Below are 15,244 nucleotides of genomic sequence, written 5' to 3' on the forward strand. Positions count from 1 at the left end.
CCCATCTCTTCCTTTCTGTGTGAAGTTTGCATGCTCACTTGAGTTCCCTCTGGGTGTTCCAGCTTCCTCACATTGGTGAATTGGTGAGTCTAATTTGATATGTAGGTGTGAGTGAGTTTGTCTGTCTATATGTGCCCCTGCAATAGACTACCATTCTGTCTGGGGTGAACCCTGTCTCTCGCCCGATGACTGCTGGGATAGGCTTCATCCCACCCATGAACTCTTGATTGGAGTAAGCAGGTTTAAAGAATGAATTATTGAACCAAAGGAGGGGGGGTTCCCTCCAAGAAACCAATCAAGTCGCCTCCTCCTGAGTCTTGACAGCTGTTCCAAAATAAATCTGATAATCTTTAGTTACAGTTATTTGTGGCTGACTGGTTTCAGTCTCCCCTTATGTGTATACAGTAATCAGCCAATTCAGGCAGCAGAGAATGGAGAAACATAATACAGCATCAAGCATAATGGCCAGTGTTCTCACAGAAAGGGAAACCAGTCACACCTCACATTCATTGTGTATTACACTAAAATTAGATGTAAAATGTAAGTTATTTTACTGCAGCCACAAAGCTTATAGTTCAGATGAAGCGGAACTTTTACCTCCATAAGTGTATAAATTTGCATTGTTATCAATCGTCTCTTTTACAACAAAACATACATAATTTTGCCTTTGTAATGTACAATTTTATATCTATAGTGCATCCAGAAAGTATTCACAATGCTTCCCTTTTTCTACATTTTGTTATATTATAGCCTTATTCCAAAATGGAGTAAATTCATTTTTCCCTTCAAAATTCTACTTACAGCACCCCATAATGACAACATTTAAATTTTTTTTTTAATTTTTTGCAAATTTAGATGGGCTTAGTTTAGTGTGGCCAACTCTAGAAAAAGTCTTGATGGATCTGAACTTCTTCCATTTAGGGATGGTGGAGGGTACTGTGCTTATTGTGACCTTCAAGGCAGCAGAAATGTTTATGTACCATTGACTGGTAGGTGATCAAATTTTTCATTTGTTTATTCGGAAAATAATGCATACAAACATGCAATATGTAAATATGACATTATAAACCAGGATAACACATGAAAGCATAAACGCTTATTTCCAATGTGGTCCTTATACTTATTGGTAAGTCCCTTCGGCTGCTCCCTTGTTTGCACTCTGGGTCGACACAGCAAATCCAAGGTGGATCTGCATGTTGAATTGGCACAGGTTTTATACCGGATTCCCTTCCTGTCGCAACTCCACATTACATGGAGAAATGTGGCAGGGGTGGGATTTGAGCCTGGAACCTTCTGCACTGAAACCAAGCGCATTAACCACTTGGCCACCACCCCTGCTGGTCTGTATACTTATTACTTATACTAAATACTTATTTCATGCAATAAAATGCTAATTAATTATTTAAAAATCATGCAATGTGATTTTCAGATTTTTTTTTTTTTTTTTTTAAGATTCTGTCTCTCACAGTTGAAGTGTGCCTACAATAAAAATTACAGACATCTCCCTTCTTTGTAGGTGGGAAAACCTGCAAAATCAGCAGTAGATCAAATACGTATTTGCCTCACTGTATGTAGACAGGTGTGTGCCTTTCCAATTCATGTCCAGTCAACTGAATGTACCCCAGGTAGACTTCAGTTAAGCTGTAGAAACAGCTCAAGGATAATCAGTTGAAACAGGATGCACCTGAGCTCAATTTTGAGTTTCATGGCAAAGGGTGTGAATACTTATGTATGCGTCATTTGTTAGTTGTCTTATTTTTAATAAATTTGCAAAAATCTAAAAAAAAAAAACTTTTTGCACATTATCATTATGGGGTACTGTGTATAGAATTTTGTGGGGAAAAATGAATTTCATCCATTTTGGAATAAGGCTGTATCATAACAAAATGTGGAAAAAGTGAAGCGCTATGAATACTTTCTGGATGCACTGTAATGCAATATCTAAGATACCACATTAACCCAAATCAAACAAATTCATGACATCACACATGTTCTACTTTCTGCTTTATTTCTTTATTTATTCATTTTTACCCTCTCAATGCTTGAGGAAAAGCCTTCTTCCATATATGAAGAGGAACCTCGCGACCATTTGCAATGCAGAAGGCGTTTGAGAGGAAAACAGAACAGGCCCTTTTTCCTGGAGCTTCAGATTACAAAGATATGAACACCTTCCTATCTCTGTCTGCTCATTGCTCCTAATCACATTCATGTAACTGATAGTGAAGAGAGAGAGAGAGATTGAGAGAGTGTGTGTACTGGAAAACAAATCCACCATGTGCTTAATGGCACTTACAGAGTCACAGTATTTAAGTTGACATTGCGATCAGTGGACAATACTGGCAGCAGTTCCTGCGCTTCCAAAAAGCCCCAAACCCCAAACTGCACTTCTGAGAAACTTTCTGGTGCTTCTCTTCGTTTGATTATTATTTTTTTTTAATTTACTGATACCTACCGCTTCCAGTCGGCCCGTTTCTCCTGCAACTCATTAGAAATATTAGAATTGCTGATGCTGGCAAGAAAACACACTTTGCTTGAGTCTGAAGAACATCTTTGTTCTGTTTCCAGTACAAATAGAAGGAGATTTAAATATTGCTTCTCTGGAGTGTGCCTCTGTGGTTGAGTAAGAGAGGGAGGCAAAAAAAAAAAGAGAGAGACTTTGACTGTACTCCATGCTTCTCGGTGCTAAAACGCAATTGGTTGTGCATACGAAAAGCGTAAAAGTTGTGTGAGCGTGCATGTTTGCTTGCACATGAGTGTCTGTTCCCAGGGGGGATTTTTGTTCCTTGTGGGGGGAAAGCAGTTAAACTGAACAACAGACCGTACTGCAGGGCACCTTGTGCGGTGTGATACGACACAATGTCAACAAAAGGCAAACGACAGACTTTGCACAGGTAGGATCCTGTGGCATGTGTCAAATGAGTCCAACACGTTGTACTCTGCCGCACAACGGTCTCAAATATCAGAACAATTTCACAGTGTCACAGAACAATTTGGAAGAGGTGATCAGGTGAAAGAATAAGCTGAAAGGTAAAGATCAGGGCTGTAAGCCCATCAGTGGTATATAGTGATGAGACGTGGGCAGTGAAAGGAGCGTATAGAAGACACTGGATGTTCCAGAAATGATAATGCAGAGATATATTTTTGTGGAGGAATCATAGACTGGATGGGTACATTTCCATTAAGACTGTCACGTCTGTTACCGCTTTCAATGGTCATGCAGTTCCAGAGGATTATGATGTGTTCAGTATTTATTCATATTTCTTTTGAGATTGAAGACATAATGTCCAGGTCTCCCTTGTAAAAGAGATCTTGATCTCAATGGGACTAACCTGGTTAAATAAAGGTTAAATTCAAATAAGAAGTCTCTGCGACTGGGATGGCTATCTCACAGCAGGACCACTGAAAGTGGCAAACTGTAAAATAAATAAATAAGAACATTCCGAGATTTCTGACGTTCGCCAATCCGGATCCAGATAGCCTCCAAAATTCAATGGAGTCTTCCATGCCTAATATCTCTCTGTGGTGCAAATGTGGCGAGATTCCGTGATGTAGTTTTGACATAATCCTTCAATGCCTATGAGGTGAAATCTTGCACCAGATCCGGATCACCTCCAAAATTCAGTGGAGTGTTCTATGGCCTAAGGGCCCCTTCACACATAGTGCAAATTTGGTTGTTTTGCGCATAAAGTGTGCATGAAGCAGGAATCGTGCAAAACGTGTGATATCGTACCTTCCTCTAACACCTCGTACACCTGTTGCTACAACTATTTGCGCACGCCAGTGGCTGAAAGACATAGTGTGCGCTTGTGCAAGCCCATCGATCCCTCTTGTGGCATGTGTCGGCCAAATTCCAGGTGACACGCACAAACATCTAACACTGCTCGCATGGCACTTAGAAAATGTGTGGCCATTCACACTATTAACACAACAACAGTCAGCAGACATCACTGTCGTGCTGGCAGTGAAATTTTTCTAAGTGCTCCACGAGTGAGCGAGTGCTCGCACGGCATGCACATTGACAGGCTGCCCCCAGGTTGAAATGGACCATAAGATCATAACACGTGGAGGGCGATATGACTGTCACGCCAACCACGTGAGCTTTGTTCCACATGACACAGTGTCTGTCAGTGGTGGGCACAGTTCAGCTAATCCGATAACAGATAATTATCGAAGCTAATGTTTTTGCTAGCAGATTAGCTTTTCAGATACGTTTTAAAACCATCATTGAACCAATTATTGTCTGATAAATATGGTTCCGATAACTTTCAGTCAAATAACATTTGTTTTTTAGACCCCAGAGGGTTAAAAACATTTTAGTCTGTCTGTTATGTGTTTGTAGCACACTGACTGCCTATCACTTGCTGCTGACATCATCATTAAGTGCAAAATGCGACTGGCTGGATGACGCAGGGAACATTGTGGGTAGTGTAGTTCAGGTTCACTTAGGGCGTTACAGTGAGTCATCCGGTCAACACAAAAACACGGTATAATTTAACCGCCAAGACTCGGTGGGGGAGAGGGACTTTTCTTCACATTTAGACACTGTTTTGTTTTGTTTTTTTAAAAAGGACGCTTTATGTGGATTATTTATTCAGATGAATCCCACTGAAACTAAAAGGTAAGAACGTATGTCTTTTACTCTGCCAATCAATGCATTAATGGACGTATTTCGGTCATTTAAGCCGCAGGGTTCAAAGTGTGTGAAAAAAGCAGCAGCTTTTTAGTTTGTAAATGACAGTGTATCTAATACCGAGATAAACTGTGACTTCTAATACTGTTTTACTGCTTTTGAAAGATGATGACAGTGTTTGGGGTTTTATTTTTTATTCATTAATTTTTCTTGTGTTCTTATGTGTTTGTGATCCTTGAATTTACCCAGCAGCGTAAAGTGAAACTGGTTTATCAGAAGCCGACAGTGTAATCTGATGTGGCTGCATCCGAATCAATACTATAAGTTATGGGTTATCGGTTATTTGCAATAAAGATCCATTTTTTAGCATTTTATCGGATTAATGGTTATCAAAGCTAACTTTTTGGTTAGCTGTGCCCACCACTTGTGTCTGTGCTGCGGTGCGCACAGACAAGACGTGTGTTGGCAGAACACGGGCGGGCCAGCTGGACATGCCACCAGTAGATGTGGACATGAGAAGAGCAAACTGCTTCAACATTCATGTCATTTCATGACTGTATATCTGTGACCATGGGTCATCTACAGAGGAACAGACAGATTATATTTGTATTGCCTGCTTGATAAATGTAGTGTTTTTATATGGTGTGTGTTTTTGTTTTTTTGTTTTTAAATACGCCCATGTCCTTTCCCACAGTTTCCTGCAGCTTTCACTGGACAGCGATTGTAGCTCAGTGGTAAAGTTTCTGACTGGTAATCAGAGCTTTTGGAAGGCGTGGATTCGAGTCCCATAGGTGGCATGTAATTTTTATTTTCTTAATTTTCAGCAGCTGCGCGATGTGTAACCACATCACACAGCTGTTGGCAATGTGTTCCCGCGTGCACAAACTGTCACACCGGCATCGTGCACCCCTGCCTGTTGGCGCAATGTTTTGGGGTTCAATCATACGAACTGTTTCGCTGTGAGTCGCCCTGAGTTGTACTTTATTCGCACTGTGTTAAGGGGCCCTAATATTTATCTGTGGTGTAAATTTGGTGAGAATCCGTGAAATAGTTTTCACATCATCCTTCAAAGCCAATAAAGTGAAATCTTGATCCAGAATCCGGATCCAGATCACCTCCAAAATTCAATGGACTCTTCCATGAATTTTGTTTTGTTTTGTTTTTTATGGGATCCTTCAAAGCCTATATAAAGTGAAATCTTGATCCAGAATCCAAATCTGGATCACCTCCAAACTTTAATGGAGTCTTCCAGGACCTAATATCTATCTGTGATGAAAGTTTTGTCAAAATCTGTGCAGTAGATTTTATGTAATCCTGCTAACAGACAGACAAATAAATAAACGCTGATGATTTTATTACATCCTTGGCAGACATAATAAACACGTTTGCTTTTAACAGTAGGAAAACAAACAAACAAACAAAAAACAATAAATGCAGCTGTGGTGGCTGGAATAATTCTGTAAAACATATGGCAAAATGTGTTTTAAAAAAACTTTACAGAAAATACTACACATTTCACAGTATAAAGCCATTGTGATATGCAAAAAAAAAAAACTAAGAGAATGGAGTAGAGGAAGCCATGAGCCAGGGGCATTCAGCACCTTAACTGCTTATATCACCATTCTAACACATGGTGAGAATCAGTCTGAAAATATAATGACTGCAGAATCCCTTTTATTCTTTTCATATATAGCCTACTCAATTCTAAACAGTCCTGTTTTTTCAGATCTCCTCATATAAACATACTTTGTACAAATGCTGTAAATATATGTTAATATGGCAATATGATATATAATTAATTATAGTTTCAGAGTAGTTCCTGTTGTGTGACAGCACAGTGGATCAAACAACAAGCATGCTTATCTCCCAGGTAAAATATTCCAGGTTCAAGGTTGCTCAAGGCTAGAAATGTATTAGGAAAAGCAAGATCAACATGTGAATCCCATACCGAACCTCCTGTGGTGACCTTGAGCAAAATCACATTGAATGTACACTAACTAACAATGGCATTTAAATTCACATAAATTCACTTTTTCTGTAAACAAACATTATCACTTGCATTGTGAGGGAGCGTCAACTTCAACATTTTGGCCATGTGGCACATTTCTCTGTGCATGGTCCAGTACGCAGGTGCCCGACTGTGCAAGGACCCTAGTAGCTGGAGAAGGCCAAGGTCACCTCCATGTTTCACCTGGCTGTTACACGTAGATGGTTATTTTAGAGATTGTCGGGTGTCTGCCTTGGTGGTAGCCATCCAGGGCCCGAGGAGGTGCCTTGGAAGTGGCAAAGCGCAGCTCTGGCGTATGCTACCAGACTTGACTTTCTGTGTTCTGTAATGGTATTTATAGAGTTTTACTGCATGTTTTACAGAATCATACTGGCAACCACAGCTGTGGGGGATTTTTAACCATAAAAGCAATGATTCAATTCCATTTTTAAAAGTAATATACAGTGCATTTGGAAAGTATTCACAGTGCTCCAGTTTTTCCACATTTTATGTTACAGCATTATTCCTAAATGGATGAAATATTTTTTTTTCCACAAAATGCTACACACAATATCCCATAATGACAATGCGAAAAAAAAGTTTTTTTTATCTCTGCAGCAATCCACCAATCAGGCCTGTATGGTAGAGTGGCCTGACGGAAGCCAGTCACCTGAAGGACTATGAGTAACAAAATTCTCTGGCCTGATGAGACAAAGATTGAACTCTTTGGCGTGAATGCCAGGCATCATGACTGGTGGAAACCAGGTACCATCCTTACAGTGAAGCATGGCGGTGGCAGCATCATGCTGTGGAGATGTTTTTCAGTGACAGGAACTGGGAGACTAGTCAGTATTGAGAGAAAGATGAATGCAGCAATGTACAGAGACATCCTGGATGAAAACCTGCTCCAGAGCGCTCTTGACCTCAGGCTGGGGTGACAGTTCATCTTTCAGCGGGACAATGACACAAAGCACACAGCCAAGATATCAAAGGAGTGGCTTCAGAACAACTCTGTGAATGTCCTTGAGTGGCCCAGCCAGAGTCCAGACCTAAATCTGATTGAATGTCTCTGGAGAGATCTGAAAATGGCTGTGCACTGACACTCCCCATCCAACCTAATGGAGCTTGAGAGGTTCTGCAAAGAGGAATGGGCCAAACTGCCCAAAGGTAGGTGCACCAAGCTGGTGGCTTCATATTCAAGAAGCCTTGAGGCTGTAATTGTTGCCAAAGATGCATCAATAAAGTATTGAGCAAAGGGTGTGAATCTGATGTACATGTGATTTCCTAGTTTTTTATTTTTAATAAATTTGCAAAAAAAAAAAAAAAAGAAAAGAAAGAAAGAATGAAATCATCACTGCATTTTGCAGATGATGTGGTCCTGTTGGCTTCATCAGCCTGTGACCTCCAACACTCACTGGATCGAATCGCAGCTGAGTGTGTAGAGGCTGGGATGAGGATCAGCACCTCTAAATCTGAGGCCATGGTTCTCAGCAGGAAAACGATGGATTGCCTACTCCGGGTAGGGAATGTGGTCTTGCCCCAAGTGAAGGAGTTCAAGTACCTCGGGGTCTTGTTCACGAGGGGGACAATGGAACGTGAGCTTGGCCGGAGAATCGGCGCAGCGGGGGCGGTACTGGATTCGCTCTCCCATACTACTGTGATGAAAAGGGAGCTGAGCCAAAAGGCGAAGCAACTGATCTACTGGTCAATCGTTCCTACTTTCACCTATGGTTATGCGGGGTGGGTCATGACCGAAAGAACAAGATTGTGGGTACAAGTGGCCGAAATGGGCTTCCTTAGGAGGGTGGCTGGTGTCTCCATTAGAGATAGGGTGAGAAGCATAGTCATCCATGGGTCAAATGGGTCAGCTCCAAATGTCACCACCAGAAAGTGCAGCTTCAGAAGAAAACCACGGGGTCAAACTTCCACGATACAATACCCCATAATGACAATGTGGCTGTGCATCGACACTCTCCATCCAATCTGATGGAGCTTGAGAGTTGCTTCTGTGGAGGCTCTCAGTTGTCCAAGTGGTTTCCATAGTAGAGAAGCTTGAATCTTCGACTGGACTGGGTTGCTTAACGCGAGGACATTTCGCTTCAAATCGCAGAAGCTTCCTCAGCTAAAATTCTTGTTCTGGTAGTCTGACCTCTGTCTTGACTCTTGTAGAGAAGAATAAACAAAAGCCACAAAAGCTGGAGTTTTAAACCTAACCAGACCCCTCCTACCGAGAGGCAGACTGCTATAGGCTAATGACTAAACAATAGCTCTAATTAGCACCTATTGTGCTCTAGTTAGCACCCTCGTAATGACAGGGCAGCTGTCCCTCCTAATGATGGGACGGACAGGAGACGGAGACAAGAAGAACAGGAGTGTCTCTCCCTTATTTAGCAGGAGTAGGGGAAAAACTACAGAGGATCTTCAGACAGCACAAAATCCCAGTTTACTTTAAACCTGCTAACACCTTGAGACAGAAATTACTTCACCCTAAGGACAGGATCCCTAGTTACAAACAGAGCAATGTAGTGTATTCTATCAGATGTCAGGAAAACTGTAATGAACACTACATAGGTGAGACTAAGCAACCTTTACACAAAAGGCTATACCAGCACCGCAGAGAGGGTGCCAGTGGACCTCATTCTGCAGTTCATCTCCACCTTAAAGACACTAACCACACGTTTGAGGACAAGGAAGTTAAAATCTTAGCCAGAGAGAAGAAATGGTTTGAGAGGGGGTCAAGGAGGCATTCTGTGTGAAACAGTTGAAACCCAGCCTTAACCGGGGAGGGGGTCTGAGACACGTTTTGTCCCCTGTTTACAATGGGGTACTCAGGTCAAAACAGTTTCAGTCTTTTGTTCATGGTAATGAGTCATTCACGTCATCAGGAGAGTCGTCAAAGGAGCCATCAGGAGAGGCGCCCGTTCCATCATTAGGAGGGACAGCTGCCCTGTCATTAGGAGGGAGCTAACTAGAGCATAATAGGTGCTAATTAGAGCTATTGTTTAGTCATTAGCCTATAGCAGTCTGCCTCTCAGTAGGAGGGGTCTGGTTAGGATTAAAACTCCAGCTTTTGTGGCTTCTGTTTATTCTTCTCTACAAGAGTCAAAACAGAAGTCAGACTACCAGAGCAAGAATTTTAGCTGAGGAAGGTTCTGCGATTTGAAGCGAAACGTCCTCGCTTCAAGCATCCCAGTCCAGTCGAAGATTCAAGCTTCTCTATCTTGAGAGTTGCTGCAAAGAGAAATGGGCAAAACTGCCCAAAGATAGGTGCACCAAGCTTGTGGCATCATATTCCAGAAAATTTGAGGCTGTAATTGCTGGCATCAACAAAGTATTGAGCAAAGGGTGTGAATACTTATGTATATGTGATTTCTTAGTTTTTTATTTTTAATAAATTTGCAAAAATAAAAAAAAATAATTTTTATGTTGTCATTATGGGATGTTGTGAGACATGCCATTACTGGGATGTAGGCAGAGCAAGCACTGCCAATATGGAAACATCTAGAGCCTGACCATTTGAGCTTCAAAACTGCTCTTCAGAAAACTTACAGGTGACGTCACAGAGGTTTGTCCATTACACACACTATTGTGAAAGTTCTCCTACTTAGAAAGATGAGAGAGGTCTGTAATTTTCAACATAGGTAAACTTCAACTGTGAGAGACAAAATGAGAAAAAAAAAAATCCAGGAGATCACATTGTAGGATTTTAAAAGAATTTATTTGTAAATTATGGTGGAAAATAAGTATTTGGTCACCCACAAACAAGCAAGATTTCTGGCTCTCACAGACCTGTAACTTCTTCTTTAAGAAGCTCTTCTGTCCTCCACTCATTACCTGTATTGATGGCATCTGCTGGAACTCGTTATCTGTATAAAATACACCTATCCACAGCCTCAAACAGTCAAACTCCAAACTCAACCATGGCCAAGTCCAAAGAGCTGTCAAAGGACACCAGGAAGAAAATTGTAGATGTGCACCAGGCTGGGAAGAGTGAATCTACAATAGTCAAGCAGGTTGGTGTGAATAAATCAACTGTGGGAGCAATTGTAAGAAAATGGAAGACATACAAAACCATTAATAATCTCCCTCGATCTGGGGCTCCACACAAGATGTCATCCCGTGGGGTCAAAATGATCATGAGAACGGTGAACAAAAATCCCAGAACTACACAGAGGGACCTGATGAATGGCCTGCAGAGAGCTGGGACCAAAGTAACAAAGGCTCCACACTACGCAGAGAGGGACTCAAATCCTGCAGTGCCAGGTGTGTCCCCCTGCTTAAGCCAGTATGTGTCCAGGCCCATCTGAAGTTTGCCAGAGAGCATATGGATGATCCAGAAGAGGATTGGGAGAATATCATGTGGTCAGATGAAACCAAAATAGAACTTTTTAGTAAAAACTCAACTTGTCGTGTTTGGAGGAAGAAGAATGCTGAGTTGCATTCCAAGAACACCATACCTACTGTGAAAAATTGGGGTGGAAACATCATGCTTTGGGGCTGTTTTTCTGCAAATGGGACAGGACAACTGATCCATGTTAAGGGAAGAATGAATGGGACCATGTATCGTGAGATTTTAAGCCAAAACCTCCTTCCATCAGTGAGAGCACTGAAGATGCAGCGTGGCTGGGTCTTCCAGCATGACAATGATCCCAAACATACCGCCCGGGCAACAAAGGAGTGGCTCCGTATAAAGCATTTCAAGGTCCTGGAGTGGCCAAGCCAGTCTCCAGACCTCGACCCCATTGAAAATTCGTTGAGGGAGTTGAAAGTCCATGTTGCCCAGTGACAGCCCCAAAACATCATTGCTCTAGAGGAGATCTGCATGTAGGAATGGGCCAAAATACCAGCTACAGTGTGTGCAAAACTGGTGAAGACTTACAGGAAATGTTTGACCTCTGTCATTGCCAACAAAGATTGTTACAAAGTACTGAGTTGAACTTTTGTTATTGACCAAATACTTATTTTCCACCATAATTTACAAATAAATGATTTAGAAATCCTACAATGTGATTTCCTGGATTTTTTTTTTTCTCATTTTGTCTATCACAATTGAAGTCTACCTATGTTGAAAATTACAGACCTCTCTCATCTTTCTAAGTAGGAGAACTTGCACAATCAGGGACTGAGACAGTTGCCCAGAGTGCAAGAGCTGTTTTAACCCTGTAATGTGAGCAGTCAGTTCCATCAAAGAAAAAAAAAACATTGGAAGACAAACAAATCATGTTAAGAACAGGAAAATAATGGAATTAAATACATCCATCCATTTTCTGAATCCGCTTATTCCAATTAACGGTCACAGGGGCCAGGAGTCTATCCCTGGAATTAAATCACAAAATAGAAAATGGAACGAGAAAGAGACCTGAAATCCAGCGAGATGCAGAAAGACCACAACAGAAGTAAAGAGGTGGTGTGGAATGGGAGAACGAAAGAGGAAGGAAGCTAGCTTTCCTCATTAGCCATGCAGAGCATCTTGCCTCCTCTCCTACACCTCCCAGCTCATCATCGCCTGGGCGCTGGCTGCCAGCGCACCCCCACCTCCACAAACCATCCCTCGCAACCTCATCCCACACTCCCTCTCTCCCTCCTCTTGCAGCCCCTATAATCACACCCGCAATCACAGCCTCTAATTAGGTTAATTAATTTGTATCAGCCCTTGTAGGGACTTGGCTGATGAGGCAGCCATAACAGCACCAGCGCTTGTCCCCTTTCCAAAGAAAAAGCTAGAGAGAGGGAGAGCGAGAAAGGGAAAAGTAAAAGACGAGGATCTGATGCAAGCTTTTCTGTGACAAGACGGGACTATAAACAATGGGGGTCACATTTACATCCCCACCCCCATCCTTTCACACAACTACATCTTTTTGTCCCTTCCCTTCCCCCTATATTGGGGTTGACACTAAACAGTGACACATAACTCATCTTGTCCGGGGTATCATTGTGTCCGCTGGAATGAAAACATCCTAATCGGGCCTGCATCCTCCCGCTGACATACTCCACTGCATATGCAAGTGTGGTGTTTGCTTGTTTGTTTACACTTTCGCGGTACACTGTCAGGATGTTGAAGTGTGGTGGGGGGGCGGGAGTGCAGTGTGTGATAATGATTCTCTTAGCGGTTTGTCTCTGCAGTTGTCAGAAGGACCGATCGAAGCCTCGCATTACAATCAACGGCCCTCATCGCCCCTCATCAGGCCACTGACGAACAAACTCTGATTAACACCCCCAATCTGATTACTGCAATCACATACAAGCAGTGTCCCTCAGCAGCGCACACTCGCACGTGCACACCCCCCCAACTGTATGCTGTTGAGTGAGGTGCATGTGTACATGCAAAATACCTCATCACGCAGTATCGTGTAGTTGCCATTAGAGAGTGAACCATTACAAAAGTTGCTATTAAAAAAAAAAAAAAAAAAAAAAAAAATACTTTTTGCATGAATGAGAGATGGAGGTGCTGAGAATTTTATAATGAGGCGAAAGAAGAAGCATGCCAAGGTAGGTGACTAGTCTTTAACAACTCGTACAGTGTCAGACCCAACTGCAGTGTCCTTTGTGTTGCACAATTTGAAAATGAACAAATGCCCCCCGCCACCCGCGCCCCCTTCCCCACCACCACCCCACCCACCATCCATGGGTGCGTTCAGTTGTGATACAAGCAGACACACATAAATGCGCGCAATCTCAGGCAGACAATGACACAGGGAAGCTGTGAGACAAGGACAGATCCGGTAGTTAAAGCGTAATGAACACGTCCCCGAGGCGCGCAACTGGCATCCCCCTGAATGATAGACTGACAGTAATACCGGGGCAGATGGGTGCACTCCACGCCCCGTTCAACACTGAACACACACACACACACACACACATACACACCCTCCCCCTGGTCTATCCTGCCCCTCTCTCCTGCAGAGAGATACCCCCTGTAGGTCTGATGTGGAGGTGTGGGTGGGGGCTGGAGTGTTAGGAGGTCCTGTGTGCAGAGGTGGCGGTGGTGATAGCGGTGGAGGGAGTGCACAAGTATGAGGCCCCATCATGATTTAGACTCCCATGCAAATTTAATCAATTCGAGTACCTCTCACCAGCCAGGGCTCATTAGCGGCAATTTAAAAAAAAAAAAAAAAAAAGGGGGTTCTATGATCCCCACCTCATTGTGCGAGCCAGACATTCACTCAGGAGCATGTGCACGGGCAAACATGCCAAGACGCAAACACAATATCCAAATACTCACACACAAATACACAAAAACACACGGGCCACTGTCAAGGCTGCGAAGATTTCCCTTCAGACGTGCCCCCCCACCCACCCCCAGCACGGAGAGAGACCTTGCCTGCACGTCTGCCACCCTCCTCCCCTCCGTCCCTCTCTTCTATCCACTACTTCAAAGCCCCATGACACCCTGCTTCAAGTTAAAGGAGAGAAGGATCCAAAGATAAAGATTAGCTTCCACCCCACCTCCCACACTTTCAGACATCCTACCAACACTCAGACCCCAGGCTACCTCTCTCTTCTTCCCTCCGCTCGCTCTCCAGCCTTCCATAATTGGGGGGATCGATTAGTTCTGTCCTTAACCATCCTTAACCTTGGCTCTACACATTGGCTTTGGAGCTCAATTGGTGAAGGTGGAGCTGCTTTCGGTGTGTAAGTATCAAGTGTAAAGATAATGACTAGTGTGGGGCTGAAAGTGCTTCAATTATGTGACTAATTTGTGTCAAATATCACAATAACAAAGATAACTCACAGCACTGGTATCTCCACTATCCTGGACATTTAACTGATCTTATTCATTAGATATTTTGGAGTAATTAAAGTGATAAAAGTGTATGTAAGATTAAAGGTGCTTTTTGAACTGTTTGCTGTTCGTACACTGTGCTATTTCTGCATTGAAAATATTCCATGCAAGTTGCAGTTATTTTCTCTGTTTATATATTTGGACAGATATTAGATGTTTCTTTTAATGTAATAAGATGAAAGGAACTTTGATTTTCATCAGCACACTGACATATTATATTTAGGGTGACCATATTTTGATCATCAAAAACCAGGACACTCAGCCCAGCAATGAGATAATCAAATGATATTTGAAGTTTACTCAAAGATGCTTAAAGATGACAAAATATAATGCAATGCTAAAATACCCTTTGCAGTATGAGCATTGTGTTCTCTATAATTTGCAGTTGTTTAATTATTAAGGTCCTATTTCTTATGTGCAATTTGTACATGTTCAAATTGAATCATCATTTGTTCATGTTGTGCAAATCAAGGAATATTTGTAGATCACCCTCTGTGCATGTGCAGTTATTAATGAGACAAATTTAACTCCATAGGAAGTTAGCTTTAAGTTAATGAAAGTTAGCGTGCAAGCTAACATACGAAAATGTCTTGCAAATGACTCCAGAGGTGTTATTGGGTTACAAAAACAGAGTTTTCAGTTTTAGAAATGTTTATTTCTTGCTAGCTTTTACATAATATACCAGAAACTAAGCTGTAGCTACACCAGGAAGTGACGTCACCATGCTAACCTCAGCGAAATGTCTTGGAAATAAGTATAGAGGTGTTATCAGGTTCCAAAAACAGCATTTTCAGTTTTAGAAGTATTTATTTCACGCTAGCTTTTACCTAACATATGAGAAATG

The sequence above is a fragment of the Thalassophryne amazonica genome, chromosome 7 (genome assembly GCF_902500255.1).
Source record: "Thalassophryne amazonica chromosome 7, fThaAma1.1, whole genome shotgun sequence".
Taxonomy (NCBI): Eukaryota; Metazoa; Chordata; class Actinopteri; order Batrachoidiformes; family Batrachoididae; genus Thalassophryne; species Thalassophryne amazonica.